The sequence below is a fragment of the Cupressus sempervirens genome, chromosome 4 (genome assembly GCF_028749045.1).
Source record: "Cupressus sempervirens isolate cs-2001-9-10 chromosome 4, ASM2874904v1, whole genome shotgun sequence".
Classification (NCBI taxonomy): domain Eukaryota; kingdom Viridiplantae; phylum Streptophyta; class Pinopsida; order Cupressales; family Cupressaceae; genus Cupressus; species Cupressus sempervirens.
In genome coordinates, this window is record NC_143121.1 from 224,172,030 (window position 1) to 224,195,306 (window position 23,277).

General features: G+C 37.9%; 1 long non-coding RNA gene across 1 annotated transcript in view; it reads left to right on the top strand.

Moving 5' to 3' along the window:
• Positions 1-22,395, top strand: part of LOC149560807 (uncharacterized) — a 57,418-nt gene extending 35,023 nt beyond the window's left edge. Inside the window, exon 4 of the long non-coding RNA XR_016363383.1 lies at positions 21,747-22,395. This is a non-coding gene — a long non-coding RNA (uncharacterized LOC149560807). The remainder of the gene's footprint in view (positions 1-21,746) is intronic.
• The last annotated feature ends 882 nt before the right edge of the window (positions 22,396-23,277 follow it).

The following is a 23,277-nucleotide window of genomic DNA, read 5'->3' on the forward strand; positions in this document are numbered from 1 at the left end:
CCTGCTCAAATCTGACCTCAAAATGCTGATTGGAGAGGCTCAAGGAATTTCATCAAACAACTCACGTGCAAGGTTCAAATGACTGATATAACATGTCAGTTTGCTACAATGACTCTTTTCTTCAATTAGCATCAATAAGAATGCTTACAAATGACTCTAAATTGACTAAACAACATCCTAGCACGAATGTCCAACATAATTTGACAATATCCAATGCATATATGTATGATCTAAGCATGAGAAATGAATGCCTACAGCCAACTGGTATATTCACAAACAGTTGGTATGCATACTAAATTTGAGTGTGAATAATAATATGGAAATGCTTATTGACAATTTATCAACAAAAAACAACCTATATCTTCAATTTGCAATACAAAGACTCAATACAATGCTCATTAAATGATTTCTACATGTGAAATATCCACCTACAGCCAAGTGACTTTTTATCAAACACTTGGAATGCATCCATCTAGAATCTAGAAGACTATGAATAATGTTACTAATCCAAACTAAACTCCAGCACTTGTTTTATAGACCAAAATGCAAAACATTGCCAAGACTCTTGGCAATTTACAACTTTTCTGAAGTTTGCTAATTTCTGAGTACAAAATCAGACTTCAAACATATACAAATATGACATGTAAATGAGCTCAAAACAATGCAAAGAAACCAGGAATGAAGTTGCCTTGGATTGGGGATGAAGTAGCAAACAAGAACAAAGGAGAGTGCACCTTATGAGTGATCAAAGATGTCTCAGCCCTAGCCGCCCCTGCTGGATATTTCAGACTTCAAAAATAAAATAATAGCAGCTGCAACCTCTAATTTTAATCACCAAACATCATTGTCCACCCTCTAGAAATTGATTTCTCCAATATCCATAAGCAAAAAACAAGAGTATGAATTTTAATGAATTTATTTGTGCTTCCCAGCCAAATTCGCCCCTGTTCTAGCAGACCTCAGAAAATAAATATAAATCAGCCTCTAAAGATCTCCTCCAGCTCCAATAATGATCTCCGTCTCTTTAGAAGTCAAGCACTACTAATCAAGACCAAGACCAATGGATGTTATGGCTGCAATAAGCTAAATCGTGGCTCCCTCAAGCTGATATATATGACTGTAATCTATTCCAGAATTGACAAAGATGCAGATTGAACCTTGAATAACTATTTTGATGAAGTCTCAATACACCAAAATGACTCTAGCAATGCACCAATTTATCTTTTCAAATCAATACCACCAAAAATTTGGCCAAAGGCCATAAAATTTGCTTTAAAGTACAAGTAGAAAGTCTGAAGCAACTTACTCAACTTGGCAATAATTCAAGTGATATTTCACACCCTCAAAATTGCGTACCAATTGAGAGTTTTCGTTCTCAATGGCCAATTATGACTATTGCAGAAACCCTAGGTTCCACAATGCACATCAACAACAAACAACAACATCAACAAAAATCCTCCATGATAGACAATGAGCCCTCAATGCCTATTTATTCTTTTTCCTCAATAGGTCGGCCTCCTTCTAGAACTTTCTCAAGTCACCTTCTAGAAGGAATATTATAATATTATTTTATTATTTTAATATTGCACTTTATAATTATAAAATATAACCCAACTCCTAAAGTGCAATATAACATTATAACATAAAATAAGGTTTCCAAAATTAGAAATATCCATGGTGATAATAGGAAAAACCTTCATATGACCAAGAAATGAGCCAACCAAGCAATTGGGTAACTGCCTCACGATGCCCTTATCAAGTCCCATTAGCCTACAAGGATCAGGAATAGGCTAATTCCTTTGAACTCCATTGCTCACGAAAAAGGAGACATTACATCAAAACCTTCTGAATTCTGTCATACTAAAATTGCAGAAATAACATCATGGCTGCCATAAGCATATAATATAAAATCTTTCTTAAAATCAGGATTTACGAGCATTGGGGCTGCTACTAAGGCCTCTTTGATTGCTTGAAAATTGCTCCTTCCTTTGTTAGTCTAGCTGAAAACTACATTTTTCTCCAACATTATTGTTAATGGCTTTAAAAGAGTAGCTATATCATGTATGAAACTTTGCAACCCTTTCTTATGATGAGGTAAGGGAAGCTCTAAGATGGCTGTAACCCTTTTAGGATCAACAGTAACACCTTCTTTAGATACAACATAACCAAGTAACTTACCCTCATAAAGAGAGAAGATGCATTTATTTGGATTAAATGAAATTCCAAGCTCCTGACAATGCTAAAAAATCTGCCTTAAGTGGCCAATATGATCTGCTGCCTTCTCGGAATAGGCAGTGATATCATCAACGTTTACTAGAACGAATTCATACATAAGATTACCAAAGGCCATGTCCATAGCCTTTTGAAAAGTTTCTCTAGCATTGGACAAACCAAATGGCGTTCTTTTATATGCCATTGCACCCCACTTCGTAGTGAACGTGGTTTTGCATTGATCTTCCTCTTTTACCAAGATTTGATTGTAATATCTATCTAATAGTGAAAAGCGTTAAGCCCCTGAAACATATTGCAGAATCTGTTCCATAGAAGGGAGTGGATGTCTATCCTTTAATGAAGCTCTTTTAAATCTCTGAAATCCACACACAGCCTAAGTTTGTGGTATCGCCACATCACAAATATATTTTAATAATGAATAAATAATCAAATAATTAAATGATATTGAAACACAAACTAAATAAATAATAAATAATAAAATATAAATATGATTTATATAATGATCGAACTAAATATGAATTAATAGTGATTACAAAATAAACTAATGTTTATGACTATAAAAATATTATAGGCAACAAATCAATTATTAGATATAGCCTAAATAATTAGTTTTGGGATATATATATATATATGAAGCATGCCCTCCTAATTACCCTTAACATTAAATATATGACTTATGTCATCAGAGGTCAATGGACAACTGATAAGGCAAATACAATAAGCAAACAAAGAACCTAGTTTTCATACGTTATATTCTATCCGATACAAGGTATTGATAGAAAAGGATAGTTGTTGCCACTAATACCCGATTGTATCTTAACCGTAACAACCTCTGCAAATGTGTTGGGAGAAAACAAACTGAACGTCTCTGCAAGATAAGCATGAAAGAATTTATATAGTTAGCCAAGTATATATCCATATCAAGTGTTTGAACATCATGTAACTTGGGAAATCAATGATACATTCCTATGTATCATTATCATGGTATACACAAACAAATCTTTCCTTCAGAATTGATATACGATGCCAATGCTCTAAAATATAATTACTTGATTCACAAATGATTATCTGGTGAAATTCAATGCAATCATTGACCATGAAAGATACGATTCATTCATTAGGAATGATTGGGAATGGTTGTGCCTCGTAGATATCCAAAGGTTGCCAACTCTTCACAGGATACGATATATAAGATATCAGAAGGAAACATCTATATGGAAAGGATACACACGATTATCTATTTTAAAAACAAATCCATCGCTACACGAAAGTAGATAGGAAATCGCTGGTCAAAGTGATCAACGTTTAGGAGGAAAGTAGAGCATCGAAGGAAGGAGAAGTCGTCTTGGTTCGATAAAGTTGGAATCTTCCATTCCGAGAGCGGTAATGTGTGAATGAATAAGAGAAGACCTCGCAGCTGGGAGCAATAGTGAAGGAGAGTAATCTTGGGTATCCAATGGATAATTAGGTAAGGCAGAAGACACTACAAATTACATAAGTCTAACTTCAGGGACACACAGAATTACATTAGGATCAATCTTGTCATCACATAGGAAAACAACCAAGTAGGTGTTAGACTTGGATACAAGTATTAGAAGAACTCATAACCATTAATATAATCAAAGATATCAAACTCATAGAGAACAAAGAAGTTTTGTCGGGTCATATACAAGTGCCAATATCGCACTCATATCAAAGAAGATAGTTGATATATATCTAGAACATTGTTGAGGATTGATCTATATTAATCTAGTTATACTTCTTCCATTTTGTATAAAGATTTAAATAGAAAGATCGTCATTATCTGGTGTATGGGACTTCATGATACATATATTAGTCCTGCAATTGTAAATATTTCAAGATGAAGAAGTTTCTTACCATTGAAAGTTTAATACATAAGTTCAAACAAAAAGAGGGGTTAAACTAGGGGACATTACAATGTTCTTCATTCTTCTTTCTCACAAGGACCAAGTTTGCAACTGAGCTAGTATGCTTGTTAGGAAATATGATTCCACTCTCTATAAGCCTAAAAACTTCTTTCTACATTAATGCTTCTAATCTGGGATTAATTGGCCTTTGTTTCTACCTTACGAGCTTGGCTGTTGGCTCCAACTCTATGGTATGTTGTGCAAGCAGTGGATCAAAACCTTTCAGATCTCCATATTCCCATGCAAATATGTCAATAAAATCTTGGAATAAATGAAGAAATGATTGTTTTTCATCAACAAAATTTATTTTCCCAACTTTGAGATTCTTTTGGGGTGCAATCTCAAAATCTTCATACTTGTTTTCTTGGACCAGCAAGATGGCTTTACCAGTTTTGACTTGATCATTTGAATTAAAAACACTCTCCAAAGTAAGTAATCCCTTGGGCAGCTTATTATTTTTTAATTGCAACACTTGATAATCCCTATTGCTCTTCATATTTTTCCTGATTTGATATAGCAAAAACATCTTCTTCAAGCATGAAATGTAAAATTTGTTCATCATTTTCGAGAACTTGCCAATCAATATTATTATCATGCACTAAGGGTCTGATAATGATCTCAATGTGTCGCTGATCGCGGTTTTCCTTTATGCTGTTTGGAATATCATATTGAGCTCCTATGGCTGCTAACTGATCAGCTTGCTGACTTTTACTCCTTGGCATGGTGAGCAGGTTGAAAGAATCAAATTCTTCAATAAGATCCCAAACTCTATGTCTATATGACTTTAAAACATCATTCCTTGCAGCATTCATACCTCTCACTTGGTTGACAATTAGTTCACTGTCACCAAAAACTTGTAAACATTTAATATGTCTCCTCCTAGCCCATTCCAATCCTTGTATCTGTTACAAATGTAAATGGCAAAATACTTGACTTATTAATCAGAGATCAAATGATCTATATATACAAAGAGGAGAATCGAATAGAATAGAAACATTCTATTCTAGACCACATCTAAATATTAGAAACATTCTAATATTTATAGAGATACAATAAGATATAATAGTGAGCATTAAAAAGAAACATAAAGATTAATTTAATAACCCCCCTTAATGCTCAATCTATTTACTACACCAATAGATCCCCTGAATTTAACAAACTTGTCAGGACCAATGGGTTTTGTGAAAATATTTGCTGGTTGCTCTAAGGTAGGGATATAGAGTAACTGAATAGATCCATCTTCTACTAACTGTCAGATGTAATGGCAATGAAGCTCTATGTGCTTGGTTCGTTCATGAAACACTGGGTTCTTGGCAAGTTTGAGTACTCCCTAATTGTCTAAAAACAAAGAAGTTGGACTTGCTTGACGAATATGCATATCTGCAAGCATCTAACGGAGCCAAATATGCATATCTATGCCTGTTGCTTCTTACTGGTCTAGGTACCTGTTGCAGATCCGATACTAAACACATAGCCAGAAGTAGATTTCCTGTCATCAGTTGAGCTAGCCCAATCGGAATCTGTGAATCCACTGAGCTAAGGAGTAGTACTCCTTGAGTAAAGAAGACCATAATCTGAAGTACCATGTACATAGTGCAACACACATTTCGTTGCTATCCAATGATTAGTCTTGGGGTTCGTCATGAATCGTGAGATGTAGCTAACTGCAAAACTGAGACCAAGTCTTGTAGTAGTAAGGTAGATGAGACTACCTACTAGTTGCCTGAAGAGTGTTTCATCTATAGGAGGAGAATCAGATTGTGCAGACAATTTCAGACCAGTCTCCATAGGAGTGGAGGCAAGTTTGCAATCCTGCATTCGAAACCTATCAAGCAAATTTCTAGCATACTTGGACTGAGACAAAAATACTGTTGTCAGTCTGCCAAACCTCAATACCCAAACAATAATGAAGCAATCTGAGATTTGTCATATCAAAAGTTTTGCATAGATCTTGTTTGATTTCTCAAATCAAATGTTCTGAACTCCTAGTAATGATCAAATCATCCACATAGACAACAAGAAAAAGAATATCATTACCGAAGTGTTTAATATACAGATTATTGTCTGACGGGCTAAACTGAAATCCCTGAGCAACCAAGTACTAATCAATCTTTATGTACCAAGCCCGAGGGGCCTGTTTAAGACCATAGAGGGCCTTCTAGAGTCTACATACTTTTGGTTCTAAACTGGCAACCTTGAAAACTAGCGGCTACATCATGTAGACTTCTTCTGCTAGTTCTGTGAAAATATCTACTGGTTGCTCTAAGGTAGGGACATAGAGTAACTGAATAGATCCATCTTCTACTAATTGTCGGATGTAATGGCAATGAAGCTCTATGTGCTTGGTTTGTTTATGAAACATTGGGTTCTTGGCAAGTTTGAGTACTCCCTGATTGTCTAAAAACAAAGAAGTCGGACTTGCTTGACGAATATGCATATCTGCAAGCATCTAATGGAGCCAAAACTACTTCACAAGCTGCCTTGAGAGCTCCTCCATATTTTGCTTCTATAGAGGAGAGTGCCCGCACCTATTGCTTCTTACTAGTCTAGGTAACTGTTGTAGATCCAATACTAAACACATAGCTAGAAGTAGATTTCTTGTCATCAGCTGAGCTGGCCCAATCAAAATCTATGAATCCATTGAGCTGAGGAGTAGCACTCCTTGAGTAAAGAAGACCATAATCTGAAGTACCATGTACATAGCGCAACACACATTTCATTGCTATCCAATGATCAGTCTTGGGGTTCGTCATGAACCGTGAGATGTAGCTAACTGCAAAACTGAGACCAAGTCTAGTAGTAGTAAGGTAGATGAGACTACCTACTAGTTGCCTGAAGAGTGTTTCATCTACAGGAGGAGAATCAGATTGTGCAGACAATTTCAGACTAGTCTCCATAGGAGTGGAGGCAGGTTTGCAATCCTGCATTCAAAACCTATCAAGCAAATTTCTGGCATACTTGGACTGAGACAAAAATACTATTGTCGATCTGCCAGACCTCAATACCTAAACAATAATGAAGCAATCCGAGATTTGTCATATCAAAAGTTTTGCATAGATCCTGTTTGATTTCTGAAATCAAATGTTCTGAACTCCTAGTTTCGATCAAATCATCCACATAGACAACAAGAAAACGAATATCATTACTAGAGTGTTTAATATACAGATTACCGTCTGACAGGCTACACTAAAATCCTTGAGCAACCAAGTACTGATCAATCTTTATGTACCAAGCTCGAGGGGCCTGTCTAAGACCATAGAGGGCCTTCTAGAGTCTGCATACTTTTGGTTCTGAACTAGCAACCTTGAAACCTTGGGGCTGCATCATGTAGACTTCTTCCTGTAATTCACCATTGAGAAAAGCACTCTTCACATCCATCTGATGAACTTTCCAACCATACTGAGCTGCAATGGCAAGAAAAAGGCAAATAGTGCTCATCTTGGCTGTCGGGGCAAAGGTCTCCTCATAGTCAATCCCTTCACACTAGGTGAATCCTCGAGCAACAAGTCTGGCTTTGTATTTGTCCAAGGTACCATCTACATGGTACTTGACCTTATAGACCTATTTATAGCTAATGGGTTTCTTCCCAGGAGGGAGATCTGAAAGAACCCAGGTGTGATTCTTTTGAAGACTCTGAAGCTTAGTATCCATTGCCTATTCCCATTTTGGAATTCCTTTGGCCTCTGCATATGTCTGGGGCTCAGGGATACTGTGGATGTTGGTCATAAGAGAAACATTAACTGTGTTGTGCTGAATGCTCTTATTTCTGGAGGTTCTACCCTCAATGAGTTCATTAGGACAAAAATCACTAATCGTTTGAGCCCACCATTTTGGCCGAAGAGTAGAGGAGCCAATATCAGATGCTGTTAGAATCGCTGGATGAGGAGTAGGAGCAGGAGCTGTATTATCTGGAGGTGGCTGAGGTGGTGTATCAGTAGCATCAGATGACTCATATAAAATAGAAAGACCCAAGTCAGAGATTGCTAAAGATTGAATCTCAGAATGCGGCAGGGAGACGGAGAGCTCAAATGGTCTGAGTTCCTCATCAAACAAAACATCACGACTGAAGATTAAATGATCAGTGTTTACATCAATCAATCTGTAGGCCTTATGTGTGTGATTATATCTTGCAAACATGAGTCTCTTGCTCTTGGAATCCAACTTAGTGTGTTTGGCATCAGGAATCCATACATATGCTATAGAGACAAAAAAATTCAAATGGTTGATCCTAAGTTTGTGACCAGACCAGGCTTCCTCAGGAGTGTCTTATGGTTAACTGCAAGGGTGGGTGACCTGTTAAGAAGGTAGACAGCTGTGTATACTGCTTCTGCCCAATATTTTCTGGGAACATTTCTATGTTCTAGCATAGCCCTAGCCCTTTCTGTGATGGTGTGGTTTTGATGCTCTACAACACCATTTTCCTGAGGGGTGTGAGGTGTGGTCAACTGACATCTAATGCCATGAGTAGTACAAAAAGAAAAGAAAGCAGAAGAACAGAATTCCCCCCCATTATCTATCCTAAGGGTATGGATGGGGGAACCAGACTCTTTTTCTACTAGGGCTTTAAACTGCTGAAATATAGGAAAAGCATCTGATTTTTGCTTAAGAAAATATACCCACATTTTGCGACTGAAATCATCCACAAAGAGTAAGAAGTACATGTTCCCAGTAACAGAAGGAGTATTCATAGGACCACATACATCAGTGTGGACCAGCTGGAATACTTTAGATGCCCGCCATGATTCATCATCTTTAAATGGTGTCCTATGTTGCTTCCCTACTTGGCAAGCTCCGCAAATGTGATGGTTCTGGGTCTGGATATCAGGTAGGCCATGGACTAAATTATTTTAAGCAAGTTGTTCTAGATGTTGAATGTTCAGGTAACTGTACTGTTGATGTTAGAGGCTGCTAAGAGAAAATGATTTGGTGATGAAGGTTGATGCTAGAGGCTGCTGAGAGAAGATGATTTGGCAATGAAGGCACGCTCAAGGGAATCGCCTAAATCTACAAGCCTATAAATACCATGATCCTCAAGACCGACAACAAGTGTAGTGCGAGAAGCATGATCAATAATCAAATACTTATTTCAACTGAAAACGACATCTAACTCAGGGGAGTGCTTCATAATTTGACTAACAAACAGAAGATTACGTTTCATGCCAAGAACATATCATACATTGAGGAAAATGAGTCTTATTCCTCCGGACTAAATCTAAACATTGCCCTCGTTGACAATATTGTATTCTTCGCCGCCTCCAAAGATTACTGAGTTAGAATAGGGAGTGAATTCAACAAACCAATCACACCTGTGAGTGAAATGTCGGGAGGAACTGGAATCTACATACCAAGTAGAAGATTTCACATGAACTGTAGGTATGCTGGCCATAAAGGCATGGTAGATACATTCTTTCTGCTCTGAGTGTGTTGGGCAGCATTGGCTTGCTTTTTAATTGAGTCTGACTTCTAATGTTGTTGATACAAATGCTCATAATATGTGAATATCTCAAATGGCACAAGCTTCGAGGTGTTTACCGTACAGGTAAAGTAAATCAACGCATACAGACAATAGAACATGAACAGCAGAATAATATTCGCAATAGTAGATTAATGATGAATTACAATGATCCCAGGCGGGATATAAATACTACCGCCGAACCTTCCCGAAGGAATCCGTCAGCCACAATTATTTTATTCGCTACAAACTATTTACCGCCAGACTGTCGGCTACAGAAACACCGCCGGACCGTCGGCTACAAAATATCGCCGGAACCATCCAGTCGGCTAACAATTATCTGAATCTATTTTAAAGCCTTCTCTTCTTTCTGTAATTTTGTGTATGTTCAAGTGATTTGATTAAGACAATTAGCGAATCATCATTTTTTTCGTGTTGTTTTGTCTCACCCAAACACCTAGTTGCAGAAAAGTATGTTTGTTTGCAGGTTGTAGTTCATGTTTTGAAAGGTGAAGCTAATAAGAGAAATATCTGTTTTCTTTCTTTTACTGGTTCATTTTCAGACTTTATTACAAAATATTTATGCAAGCCTATACAGAAAGGAAGTGTTTTTGTATTCATTCAGATATGCTAGTGATCCCTCCTAGTCATTAGTATTTGAACTTTCATATCATTTTGGTGCATCACCTGATTCTCTAGTTTAGGGTTTAAAATTTTAAGTTTATTTTAGTAACTTCTATCCCTTTCCCTCACAATCGCATCTTAGTTTTTTTGAGTTATCAATGATTATCTGATAGGAACTGGCCTAGGATCCAGAGGTTTCATTTCTAGTTACCATTTTCCACATGCAGAAATGAATCCGATGTTAGGCAAGATTCTTAAACTTGTTTAAGTTTAAAAAGGTGCAAAATTTTAGCCTTAACAATGATATCAACTTTTGATAGCAGCCCGACACTCATTAGTGAAGATATCAAGAGGACTGATTTTGTAGGTAGTCTGTAGGTAGTATTGTAGGTAGTATTGTAGGTAGTTTGTAGGTATGCTTCATAATATATTTCTCTGTACTACGAATTCCTGTTGGAGTTTGGGAGTTTTCGCCATTTTGGAAGTGAAAGATCTTCCCTATTTGGCTCGTTCGATTTCGGTGGGATTCAACCCTCACTCTATTCCGTTGTTGCGTGTCATTCTTTGTTTGGATTTGGCAAATTGAAGCATTCTCTTCTTCAATTATTATTCTTATTTAAGACTCTATTATTGTGTGGATTCTATCAAGATCTATTGTGTTTGTGTATGAACTAGATTGTATTCTGTATGGAGCTTGGATACCTAACCGTGTGACCTCTTATTTTTCCCCGTATTGCTCACTTCTTGACTGTATGGCCCCTTCATCCATTTGTCCATCCATAATATCGCTCTGTCATTGTACGATTGAGTTTTTGTCTACCGTACGACCTTATAGGTGAGTCGTATGGCCTTCAAAAATCACCATACAACCTCCTATTTCCTTGTACGACTTGCATACACCATTGTTCTGTCTCCATTGTCCATCTTATGGCATCTAAACTCACTGTACGACTGCTCCTCTTCCACCGTATGACCTGGTAATCTCCACCGTACTGCCTAGCAACCTCTCACCATACAGCCACTGTGGCTTTTCGTACAGACATCTAAGCAACTATTCTTGCACCGTACACCATCTTTACGACCTCTCCTGTAGGGAAGATACACCATTATTGATTGTTTGTTTATTAGAGGAAGTTAGGAACATTATAGTGGTATCAGAGCTTTTGATCTTGCCTGCCTATGGAAGTGAATGCAAGTTTATACTCGGAGGAGAAAACGAAATATGTAATGTTCCTAAGGTGAACTCGGCTTGTAGGCGATCTCGATCCATAGGCAATTACTTAGGTAGCCTTTTCGTATGCTCCCGGTAGCAAAATGCTTCAGGTAGTTATTCCTCTGTCCCTCGAGTAGTCTTTCCAGTGCCTCAGGATGTTGTCCTCCGTGCCTCTGGTAGTCTTTCCAGTGCCTCGGGATGTTCTCCTCCATGCCTCGGGAAGTCTTTCCAGTGCCTTAGGTTGTGTGTCATACAGTGTCAATGTGCAGGATGAAAAAGGCCATATGGTGCCTTGTTGGTCGTACGGGCCATAGCTATGCCGTACGGTAAGACTATTTAGTCTTCCAGTGCAAGTGACATAAACAGCATAGCAATGATGTCCATACAGCAGCAAGTCGTACGGGAGAGTTGGAGTCCATACAACAGTAAGTCGTACAGTGACAGGAAGGAGGGTTTGTAAGGATTTGAATGAGTAGAACAGAAATGAGAAAGCCACACAGATTGGTATTGGAAACCAAAACAGAGATGCACCATACAAGCACAATAGATCCAGATGAACACCACACAATAATGGATATTTAGATGCGAATGGTAATTGCCAAAGAAGATGCTCCGACTTGCCAAATCCAAGCAAAGAAGCACAATGCAACACAGAATAGAGTGAGGGTTGAATCCCACCGAAACCACACGAGCCAAATAGGGAAAGTCTTTCACTTCCGAAATGGTTAACAATTCGAACTCCAACAGGAATCCGTAGTATAGAGAAATATAATCCAAAGCATGCCTACAGATTACCTACAAGCCGTGGTTAAATACCCGTCGGGAAACTTTTTGAGGGTTTAGAAAGATAGCTGATGATGACGCAAACTACGAAAACAAAAATAAAAATGGGTCCGAGATAAATTAAATCAATCGGCCCGTTACAAAGCTTAATTTATTATTTATTTTATAGTGGGAACATTACAGTCCTCCCATCCCAAAATTTGCTTGTCCTCAAGCAAATGTAAACCCGGTTCTAAACCTTCAGTAATTAGCTCCTTCAGTTCCGAGTCAGGCACTAAGTAGATCTTCCCATCGAAGTAAATGATGTCATCAATAAACTTTGTATCTTTTATCGCGTACGTAACCATCCATCAGCTCACATGCAAAAGTGTTCTTGGAATACTTGGCCAACAGATGGAATTGCCAATTATCCAAGGTATGCGGAGCGGTGTTGACTATCTTGTTTTTACTTGCAGCGTTTGGGCCAAATCCTCTTTAAAAATTGCCTCAATCTTCTTGATTGTGACTTCCCTCGATCCTTTATTTGACATTCCTCTTAGCAACACCACCTTGCCATCCGTCTCAAATGAAAAGTTCATCCTTTTGAAACTTTGATTGTACTGGTCAAGAGTTTCCAGCCATTGAATGCCCAAAATGATATCAGTATCAACCAAATTTATGACAAAGAAATCATCTGCCAGGGTATAGTTCCCCATTGAAATCTGTAGTTGTGGGATCACATGAGTGCAAGGTAAAAAGGTTCCTCCTGCAACCTTAACCTCAATTCCTCCATGCTCAACTGCGCGTAGGCCTTTACTGGTGACCAAAGATGAATTAACGAAATTGAATGTGGCACCGCTATTAATCATGATTTAGATTCATTTTCCGTGAAGTGTGTCGCGAACTCTGAAGATACCACCTCCAGTCGGTTTAGTGAGTGTAGCAATGGAACCCCCTTTTTGCATTAAGGCATTTATTCTCTCCTGCTGGGTAATTTCTTCGTCAGTCGCTACAGGTATTTGTTCTTCATCATCATCAGGCATCACCTCAATGTAATGAATCTTTCCCTTCCCGAGGTAGCAATGACCAGGACCCTATGGTTCTTTGCACGTGAAACAAAGCTTTTTCCTTCGGAGTTGAAACTGAGGTTTTTCTGAATTGGCTCCTTGCCTTTGTCTTCTTGTGGGGATGGTGTTGGTGTAGCTGCGTGAGTTTTGGAGGAAGATGCAGCCATGTCATGCACCTTCTAAAATAGCTTCGTTGAGTGTACCTGGGTTGAAACCTTTGATCCAGCCTCTCAAAGGCTCTCTCAACCCATCCATGAATAACACAATTTGACGTCTTTCAGAGATGTCTGTGACTAATACGGACAACCTTTGGAACTCAGTGACATAGTTGTCTACCGTGCCCATTTGCTTTAGCTGAGCTAGATCTTTGAAGTTTAGGTCAGGATCCTTCCCATCGAAACGGTCAAGGAGTCTCTCAGTAAACTCAACATAAGAGGTCACTTGGTTGTGACCGAGAGTGACCAATCCATGATGCCACCACTCATGTACCACTCCTTCCAGATGAAGTGCTGCGAACTTGAGTGCTTCCCCTTCGGGCATTGGATTGAGTTGGAAATAGGTATATGCCTTTAGGACCCATGATTGTGCGGTAATGACTCCAGATCCATCAAATGGCAATAAGTTAACCTTTCCGATCTTTCTCCTGAGATCATCATTAAAATAATCGCGATTTCCTTCGCCAAAATATCTCATTCTTAGATCAACATAGTCTCTGTAAGATATATCACCTTCCATATTTGCATTTTGCCAATCTTCCCAAAGTTTTTCTTGCCTTCGTGTGGTGCCTTTGTGTGGTGCCTTCATCCTTGGAAGGAAGATGGGTATTGAGGGTCGAGAGTGAGTGGGTTGAAAGTTTGTCCTTCCCGAAACAGAATCGTTGCTATGCCCATTTTGTTCTCTTGTTGTCTTTCCCTCGGCCAATTTTTGTAAAGTTTCCTGCATGAGCCTTTGGGTTTCGTTGATTTGCCTTTGATTTCTGTTCAGCTCTCTTAAAAGATTCATGAGTTTTGTTGTTGGATCCTTATGATCTGCCATTCTATCAATAGGGTTATTTCGTCTTCTCCTCCGAGTATAAACTTGCATTCACTTCCATAGGCAGGCAAGATCAAAGGTTGTGATACCACTGTAATGTTCCTAAGGTGAACTCAGCCTGTAGGTGATCTCGATCCGTAGGCAATTACTTAGGTAGCCTCGTCGTATGCTCCTGGTAGAAAAATGCTTCAGGTAGTTCTTCCTCCGTGCCTTGGGTAGTCTTTCCAGTGCCTTAGGATGTTCTCCTTTGTGCCTTGGGTAGTCTTTTTGGTGCCTCAAGATGTTCTCTTCCGTGCCTTGGGAAGTCTTTCCAGTGCCTCATGTTGTGTGCTGTACGGTGTCAATGTGTAGGATGAAAAAGGACGTATGGTGCCTTATTGGTCGTATAGGGTCAACTAGCTATGCTGTATGGTAATACTATTCAGTCTTCTAGAGGATGTCGTGCAAGTGACATAAATGGCATAGCAATGATGTCAAAGGGGTTATGTCGTTCGTACGGTGGAGGACGCAGTCGTACGGTAATATTAGAAGACCATACAGCAGAGCTGGAGTCTGTACAGCAGTAAGCCGTTCAGTGAAAGGAAGGAGGGGTTGTAAGGATTTGAATGAGCAGAACAGGAACGAAAAAGGACGTATGGTGCCTTATTGGTCGTACAGGGTCAACTAGCTATGATGTACGGTAAGACTATTCAGTCTTCTAGAGGATGTCATGCAAGTGACATAAATGGCATAGCAATGACGTCAAAGGGGTTATGTCGTTCGTATGGTGGAGGAAGCAGCCGTACGGTAATATTAGAAGATCGTACAGGAGAGCTGGAGTCTGTATGGCAGTAAGCCGTTCAGTGAAAGGAAAGAGGGGTTGTAAGGATTTGAATGAGCAGAACAGAAACGAGAAAGCCACACAGATTGGTATCGGAAACCAAAACAGAGATACACCATACAAGCACAATAGATCCAGATGAACACCACATAATAATGGATATTTAGATGCGAATGATAATTGCCAAAGAAGATGCTCCGACTTGCCAAATCCAAGCAAAGAAGCACAATGCAACACAAAATAGAGTGAGGGTTGAATCCCACCGAAATCGCATGAGCCAAATAGGGAAGGTCTTTCACTTCCGAAATGGCATACAATCCGAACTCCAACAGGAATACGTAGTATAGAGAAATATAATCCAAAGCATGCCTACAGACTACCTACAAGCCGTGCTTAAATACTCGTCGAGAAACTTTTCGCGGGTGTACAAAGATAGCCAACAGTGACGCAAACTACGAAAACAAAAATAAAAAAGGGTCCGAGATAAATTAAATCAATTGACCTGTTACAAAGCTTAATTTATTATTTATTTTATAACGGGAACATTACAAAATAACCCTATTGATAGAATGACAGATCATCAGGATCCTATGACAGACCTCATGAATCTTTTAAGAGCGCTGAATAGAAATTAAATGCAAATCAACGAAACCCAAAGGTTTATGCAGGAAACTCTACAAAAATTGGCAGAGAGAAAGACAACAGAAGAACAAAATGGGCATAGCGACAATTTTGTTTCTGGAAGGACAAACTTTCAACCCTCTCGCTCTCGACCCTCGATACCCATCTTCCTTCCAAGGATAGAAGAACCACACAAAGGAAGAGAGGCCACTTTTGAGGAAATGCAAGAAAAGCTTCGGGAAGATTGGCGAAATGTAAATATGGAAGGATATATATCTTACAGAGACTATGTTGATCTAAGAATGAGATATTCTAGCAGAGGAAATCACAGTTATTTTAATGATGATCTCAGAAGAAAGATTGGGAAGGTGAACTTATCACCATTTGATGGATCTGGAGTCATTGTCGCACAGTCATGGGTCCTAAAGGCAGATACCTATTTCCAACTCAATCCAATGCTCGAAGAGAAAGCAATCAAGTTTGCAACACTTCATTTGGAAGGAGTAGCGCATGAGTGGTGGCATCATGGACTGGTCACTCTCGGTCACGACCAAGTGACCTCTTATGTTGAGTTTACTGAGAGACTCATTGATCATTTCGATGGGAAGGGTCCTGAGCTAAACTTCAAAGATTTGGCTTAGTTAAAGCAAACGGGCATGGTAGACAACTGTCACTGAGTTCCAAAGGCTGTCTGTATTAGTCACAGACATCTCTGAAAAATGTCGAATTGTGTTATTCATGGATGGGCTGAGAGAGCCTTTGAGAGGCTTGATCAAAGGGTTCAACTTGGGTACACTCAACGAAGCTATTAAGAAGGTGCGTGACATGGTGCATCTTCCTCCAAAACTCACGTAGTTACACCAACACCATCCCCACAAGAAGATAAAGACAAGGAGCCAATTTAGAAAAAACCTCAATTAGATGAAGAATCTCGGCAAGAACTCCAGAGGAAAAAGCTTTGTTTCACGTGCAAAGAACAATGGGGTCCTGGTCATCACTGCCTTGGGAAGGGAAAGATTCATTACATTGAGGTGATGCCTGATGATGATGAAGAACAAATACCTGCAGCGACTGACGAAGAAATTACCCAGTAGAAGAGAATAAATGCCCTGATACAGAAAGGGGGTTCCATTGCTACCCTCACTACACTGACTAGAGGTGGTATCTTCAGAGTTCGTGGCACACTTCACAAAAAACGAGTCTCAATCATGATTGATAGCAGTGCCACACTCAATTTCATTAATTCATTTTTGGTCACTAGCAAAGGCCTGCATGCAGTTGAGCATAAAGGATTTGAGGTTAAGGTTGCAGCAGGAACCTTGTTACCTTGCACTCATGTGATCCCACGGCTACAAATTTCCATGGGAAACTATACCCCGGTAGAGGATTTCTTTGCCATAGATTTGGTTCATACTGATATCATTTTGGGCATCCAATGGTTGGAAACTCTTGACCAGTACACTCAAAGTTTCAAAAGGATGGACTTTTCATTCAAGATGGATGGCAAGAAGGTGTTGCTAAGAGGAATGACAAATAAAGGATTGACGAAAGTCACAATCAAGAAAATAGAGGCAATTTTAAAACAGGAGTTGGTCCCAGGAGCTGCAGATAAAAACAAGATAGTCAACACCTCATCGCATTCCTTGGATAAGTGGTGGGCTCATCTATTGGCCGAGTATTGCAAGAACACTTTTGCATGTGAGTTGATGGATGGTTATGTACACGATGAGAAATACAAGGTTATTGATGACATCATTTACTTCAACGGGAAGATCTACTTAGTGCTTGACTCGAAACTGAAGGAACTGATGATGGAATGTTTCTTAGAACCATGTTTGCATTTGCTTGAGGACAAGCAAATTTTGGGATGGGAGGACTGTAATGTTCCCGTTATGAAATAAATAATAAATCAAATTTTTGTAACGGGCCAATTGATTTAATGTATCTCAGACCCATTTATATTTTGTTTCCATAGTTTGTGTTGCCGTTGGCTATTTTTGTACACCCTCAGAAAGTTCCTTGATGGGTATTTAAGCACGGCTTGTAGGTACTCTATAGGTATGCTTTGGAATATATTTCTCTGTACTGCGAATTCCTGTTGGAGTTTGGGAGTGTTCGCCATTTCGGAAGTGAAAGATCTTCCCTATTTGGCTCGTGCGGTTTCGGTGGGATTCAATCCTCATCCTATTCCATTGTTGCCTGTAATTCTTTGTTCGGATCTGGCAAATAGGAGAATTCTCTTTTGCAATTAGTATTCGCATCCAAGACTCTATTATTGTGTGGATTCTATCGAGATCTATTGTGTTTGTGTATGAACTAAATTGTATTCCATATGGAGCTCGAATACCTAACCGTGTGACCTCTTATTATTCCCCGTACTGCTCACTCCTTGACTATACGGCCCCTTCATCCATCCATCCATCCATAATATCCCTCTATCATTCTACGACTGAGTTTCTATCTACCGTACGGCCTTATAGTTCAGCCGTACAGCCTTCAAACATCACCTTATGACCTCCTATTTCTTTGTACGGCTTGTATACACCATTGTTCTTTCTCCATAGTCCACCGTACGACATCTAACCTCATTGTACGACTACTCCTCTTCCACCGTACAGCCTAGTGATCTCCATCGTACTGCCTAGCAACCTCTCACCGTACGACCACTGTGGCTTTCCGTATGGACATTTGAGCAACTATTACTGCACCGTACACCATTCGTACGACCTCTCCTATAGGGAAGATACAACATTATTGATTGTTTGTTTACCAAAGGAACTCAGGAACATTACAATGTCCAAGGCCATCAATCAACACGAAGGTCTCAAGTTCAACAAAAATTGTTTCCAATTATGCAGGCCTCGCTCAGATCTGTCCAAAAATTGAAGAGCTCACACAAGAAATATGGTAACAGCAACAACAAAATGAATTTCCATTATGGCATATGATGAATAAATAACCAAAACCCATATTGCAAACAATAGGGTTAGAAATATAAATGAAAAGCCTAGGTATATGGTAGCTTTAATCTCCAGGCATGGCAGACACAACAAAATGTGAGATATGGCAGCGTAAGTTGAAATCACACTTCCTCAAAGGATTTGCAAAATGAAGAAATGCAGAGAAGAGGAGAAACTCATGTATGAGAGTGCAGGATATATCTTCAAAATGACGGCTTAAAAACCTAGTTATTCCTGTCATAGTTGACAAATGATGTAGGAGAATCATGTATTCTCTCAAGAATGTAGAAAATAACAGCAAAATCCTTATTCATGGCGGCTTTAATTCAAAATAACTCCCGATTTAGTGGCCAAAATACAAAAACGTGAATACTGAGATACCTGATGGAGCCCAGAATTTGGGTCTCCATTCTTCATTATGCAAAGAAACATATCTAGTTATTGTGTAATTGTCCACTCAACTTAATTTCAATCACCACATACAAGATGCAGTAAGCAATCATGGAAGCATTTTGATTGCTTTATTGTTTTGTAGAATCTATTATAAAGCAAGGAGTGTAAAAATTGAAACAGGGCAAGATCTGCTACTATCTATATACACACATCGCTGGAGGATGCTACCAGTGTTACTATCATGGATAGTAGAACTGTTGCAGATGATCTATAGTTGACTCATTGTATGTTGCAACTAAAATAGCACATTAGGTTTTCAGGGTTCAAACTTGTATTGTATTTTCAGAAGTTGAGACTGCAATTGCAGACATGAATATAGATTTAACTGAAGAATTTTCTGAGGATTGCCATGAATATTTCAGAGAGTAAATGTTTTCTTTTACTTGGTTGAGCCATGGTGGTAGAGCCCTGTTACTCAATTTGGGTTACTGTTATGAATGCTCTAAATGTAATCATAGATTTAAGAGTTGGAGACAGGAAGTATTGTCAAAGCAACCAACAATATCTGGTTCCGCCACCTGTACAATTCGAGCAATTATCGGAAGTGAAGTAGTATGGAGCCAAACGTATCATTGCAAAAGCAAATGCCTACGATTACATATTATAAAGAGCAAATACACCCATGAAGGAATCATAATGGAGAAGCTCCTATAGAAAGAATGAATATTCAGATTTTGAGAGCATACAAGAGATAGCCAGCAAAGTCTGAAAATATCTATAAGTTAAGCTGTACAAGAAGTGCCTGTACAAGTCATGAAGATTAGATATTATAACTAAGTCATGTCTGAGTGATTAGATGTATATTGTCATCATACAATCATTGCTTTTAAATATTTTATATCCAAAGATGAGTATGGTTATGCATCACAAGGTAATAGATATTGCACTTTCTTGTTCGAAAGATTACCATTAGATTATCAGGTCAGCAACAGTGGTTAGAGAAGATAAATTCTGATGATTCCAGAAACTGTCAAAGAGTACCCTTTGTCCATGAATGCCATGAGCCATATTTACGAATCATTGGTAACAACTCTTCAATGATTTATTTCTGATGATATCTCGTATCTATTGTAGGTCTGAGGAATATGCGGGAGAGAAAAAGAAGTAAAAATGGTTGGAAGAGCCTATGCACACTAGGAGATTGGATGATGTGTACCCCAACTTGATTTTCTTCGGAGCGACGAATTTATATCCCCTGTGTTACCTATTTCATGCAATGAAGATTTAGTTTGCGCAATATAAAGAATACTGGGTGCCTACTAAGTAATCATGGATTACCAGTTATGGAATATCATGTAAGAGAACGGTGCTCGATATATAAAACGACGCAGAAGTATGGAAGGCAATCGATTCATATGCGACTCCAGTTTATAGGAAGTTATGTGTTAGATATTACTAATCTAACGATACTTCATTTCTCTTGCAGGTATGAAATAAACACATTGAGAGAATGTGTTGGTTCAAAGTGAAGATGAATTTTTGAAGACATGGATGCGAGCCGGTGGAGATGCCAAGTGTGGGTGCAAAACGTTTTTATTTTAATGTGTTTCATTGCCCTTAGGTGATGGATCAATGTACATTCAAAGAATATCTCCACAGTCACTGGCTTTTTAGGCATACTTTGATTTATTATTAGTGGTGAAAGGAATTTAATAATATTTTGTAAAGTATAACCAATTAGTTTTGTATTGAAAAGGTGTAATGGTTGGGTAAATACCTTTCCATCGATTATAAATATAGATGTAAAAAACCAAAGGGGGGAGACACAATTCATATTTTATTTTAAAATTTTTATATATTATGATGCACTTATGATGTATTATATTTTTTGATTGGTAAAGGAATGAGCAATTGCACAAAGCTCCTGGATTTTGGATTATTGAGCAAATTTATATGTGATTCCAGAATTGACATTCGTAATAGATTGATCATCTGTAAGGAGTGTCTTTATTGTGATTTATTTCTAGCATAATTATTTATTTTATATTTTAGAGTTTTAAATTATTATTAAGTTGTGTCCTTTATAAAAAAAATTATTTATTTTCTAGAAATATTTTAAAATTCGGATGAGTGGACTAGGTCATTATTGCATTTTAAACTTGATAAACATAGATATTGTGAAATATTTTATTGTTTCTGTATTTATGTCTAGTTTGTCTCCGCAAGAGTCAAAGTACATCCTAGACTAGTTTAGAATTGAGTTCATATAATTGATCCATTACGTCTGAATTGTTAAAATTATTTATAGTTTAAATATATTGAATTTTATAAAGTTGTACATTTCAACTAATAATATTGACTCTGACTGCCCATTTATTAAGCATTGGTCTTTTACTCTTGATTCATAATTTATATGCTGGCAATTATTTCATATCTTTCCTTTGAAGAATTAATATATTCATTTGTTGCATAATCTATACTTATTCTTATTTTAAAAACATTCATACAATTATTTACTTTTATTCTTAATTCGTAATTTGCAATCTTAAAGCTTTCTATAATTTTTTCCATTTTGAAAGCTTTCATCACATTCACATTCAAATTGATCTGCTATAAGTGTCTTGGATTTGTGTTTTGTCCAGATCAGGTACACCCGCCTTCGTTTTGCAGAGCCAGAAGCGCAGGGGATTTGGATTGCATTGATCAATCCTGTCAAGTTGGCCTTAACTGGTTGGATATCCCAGCATCGAGTAGGCAAGGCTCGTATGATTCCAATCTGCGATTTTGGGAACCAACAATACCTATATACAAGTGATGGTCTTGAAGATGTGCCCAACAGATCAACAACAATAGTGAGCAAACAACAATGGTGGCTAATAAGAAATGTAGAAAAGCCATACACTCCAGTCAAAGGAAAATGGCCCTAGAAGTCGCCAAGAATGCCAGAAACCAGTAATGGCGGCTGCAAGTCAAGGGAAAACCCTAGTTGCATTCCTTTTCACAGCTCTTCAAACAAATGTGTATGCTAAAATTAATAACTTTAGCATTGCAAAGAGATATTATGCCCTCAATAACATTGCATAAGTTTTGAAATTTGAGGGTGTGTAATAAAGTTTTTATTTAATTATTTCTTAAAACATTATGTAATAATAATGTGTTTTGAGGGGAAAGAAGAGTTAAAGGGTTTTTAGGTGTTAGGTTTCAAGAGTTAAGTTATTTGCATTATGAGTCAAACATGTTAAATGGTATTTAATATTTTGTTTTAAATGCAAAATAAAGGAATGTTGAATATTTTCTCAAGTATTAATGTATTTATTATGTGCCATGAAACTTGGTCTTGGGAGTTATTATGATTCAGTTGAGATTATGAGGAAGGATTGTAGGAGCTAAGTATAAGGTCAGATTTGAACTTTGACTATCCTTCCTGAGGGTCTTTATGATCTGTTGAAGCATTTTTGGGACAGTTTGACATGGGTCATGGGTTTTATTATGACCTAGTGCAGTTATCAAGCAGTGAGTCATTATTTTTGATGAGGATTGACTCCTTTTTTGGAGTCTTTTTCCATGATTTTGACCCAAGGTGGTTCCTAATTTTGAGGGTCATTTATTGGTAGTTGAAAGGAGGTTTTTGATATATTCTATCATTTGTACTTGTAAAAGGCATTCAGTATTGAGTAGAGGCCTTTGGTTATTTTCACTGTGTCTTCAATATTGTCTCACATTGGAATTGTATTTTCAAAACCTCGAAGGAATATATTGAGCATTGGAGATCTATTTTTGGTGTCATTTCTTGTATGCAGATTGTGTTATCCTGAAACCTTTAAGATTTGTCCCATTAAGCATCTTTAGGTGACTATTATTGTTCTATGCAGGTCAAAAATCGTACCAGTTATTGTAGGTGTTAAATGTGATCAATCTCGTTTTAATACTTTCAAGTATTTGGTCTTCTTTTAAAATACTTATATGCGGATCAATTTGTCAAAAATTGTATCAGTATATATCCATTGTTAAAAGTATTTATCCTGTGTTCAAGAAAATGCAGTTTTGATCATAATTTTTTGGTGTATCACCATTTTACCTAGAAATTTGTTTTAAATCAGTCTCTTCACGCCCCTTTTGCTCACAAGTTTCTTTTCTAGTCATCTGTTTACAAGTGATATACCATTTTGAAAA